General features: G+C 44.5%; 1 non-coding gene across 1 annotated transcript; it reads right to left on the minus strand.

Annotated features, from left to right (window-relative positions):
- Positions 1-1,042: 1,042 nt before the first annotated feature.
- LOC118488574 lies at positions 1,043-1,149 on the minus strand. Its single transcript, XR_004885118.1, has one exon. It is a non-coding gene; the product is annotated as a small nucleolar RNA R71 (small nucleolar RNA).
- Positions 1,150-1,995: the final 846 nt, after the last annotated feature.

Raw genomic sequence — 1,995 nt, forward strand, 5'->3', positions numbered from 1 at the left:
ATGGGTGCACTTGCCCATATGTGTGTTTAGTGTTAGTGAATATCGTGTTTTATAAATTTAAAACTTGGCTAAAAGTGTAAAAAGGGCTTAAATATATATCTAAAAACATATATACACTGACACGCATCAAGTTTTTGGCGCCGTTGCCGGGGACACAAGGATTTTAAGAAAGTTAGGAATCAACGGCCTAATCATATTTTTATTTTTCTTTAATTTTTCAGGATTTTCTTAGATTTTCAGCTTCTGCAGAGCTCAGCACGGGGCCGTGCCTGGTCGGACACGGGCCGTGCTCAGCAAAGTTACTGGCAGTTTTTGTTTTTCAAGTTACAGAAGGCTGGCCACGGGGCCGTGCCGGTGCAACACGGGGCCGTGTCCAACTTCCAGTAACTGGGATCTGAAAAACAATCACTGTATTTCCGACCACGGGGCCGTGTTCGCTCAACACGGGGCCGTGTTCGCTCAACATGGGGCCGTGGTGAACCTTCTGACCGATATTCTTTTTTGTTTTTATTGCAGGACTTGGAACCCGACGCCATCCTCACGTAGTGTATGAGCTCCAGTTCCAATAAAGACATAAAAGAACCGCTAGAAGAACCCGAACGCTTTCTCAGAAAAAGGGTAAAAGCCAAAAACAAAGAGAAGGTTTCGGGTGATCCACCCCCAATGGCGGACCAACGTACCCTTATGGATTATCTACGGCCCACCGTAGGTAATCTAGGCGCCGCTATCAATGCTCCGAATGTCGAAGCCAATAACTTCGAACTTCGACAGCATTTGATACAAATGCTCCAAAACTCCGCAACCTTCCACGGGCTTGCGGACGAGGATCCTCATCTACATATAACTAATTTCTTAGAAATATGTGATACCTTTCGGATCAATGGAGCATCAAACGACGCCATACGCCTCCGTATGTTTTCCGTTCTCACTAAAAGACCGAGCGAAAGCTTGGCTCAACACCCTCCCAGCTGGATCGGTAAACACCTGGGATGAACTAGCCCAAAAGTTTCTATATAAGTATTTCCCTCCTTCTAAAACTGCTAAATTAATGGCTGAAATTAACACATACTCACAAGAGGACGGGGAATCCTTATATGAAACATGGGAAAGGTTCAAGGAGCTATTACGCAAGTGTCCCCATCATGGCCTCGCAATATGGCAACAAGTATCCACTTTCTACAATGGATTGTTGCCACACACTAGGCAGACACTTGATTCTAGCTCCGGGGGACTTTTAGGTAATCGACGCCCACACGAAATATATAATCAGATTGAGGAAATTGCTCAAACCAATTTTCAATGGCACACTCCCCGGGGAAATAAGTCTATCGCCCCGGGCGCCCATAAGGTAGACGAAAGCACCTCTTTACAAGCCCAAATCGAGGCCCTTTCTTCAAAAATAAAAAAATTAGAAATGACAAAAACAGTCTCGGTTATGGCTTGTGAAGGGTGTGGTGGGTCACATGAAAATTGGAGTTGCATGAAAGAAACGGACGATCAACAAGAAATGGTAAACTACATTGATAATAGACCTAGACCGTCGGGTCCTCCAATGGGAACTTACAACCAAGGATGGCGAAACCACCCAAACCTTGGTTGGAGGGAAACCGGCAATAGTAGTAACCAACAAACCCAACGAACAAACTTTCAGCAATCAAGAAATGAGTCACAAAATTTCACTCAACAACAAGGTGGACGAGAAAGGCTTGAAGATACTATATCTCGCCTCGTCCCCGACACTGATAAGAAAAACTCGGAAAGATTTCTACAATTAGAATCTAATTTTAGGAATCAACAAGCTAGCATTCAAAACATAGAAAAACAAATAAATCAACTAGCACAAAATTTTTCCGAGAGACCGCAAGGCGCATTACCTAGCAATACCGAAACAAACCCAAAGGCGCAAGTTCACCTCATCACACTACGAAACCGCACCGTAGGGCCTGCAGAAGTACCTCCACCAACGGAAGAAACAATGCCAACACATCTGCAGGA

Source organism: Helianthus annuus, chromosome 16, assembly GCF_002127325.2.
Source record: "Helianthus annuus cultivar XRQ/B chromosome 16, HanXRQr2.0-SUNRISE, whole genome shotgun sequence".
Taxonomy (NCBI): Eukaryota; Viridiplantae; Streptophyta; class Magnoliopsida; order Asterales; family Asteraceae; genus Helianthus; species Helianthus annuus.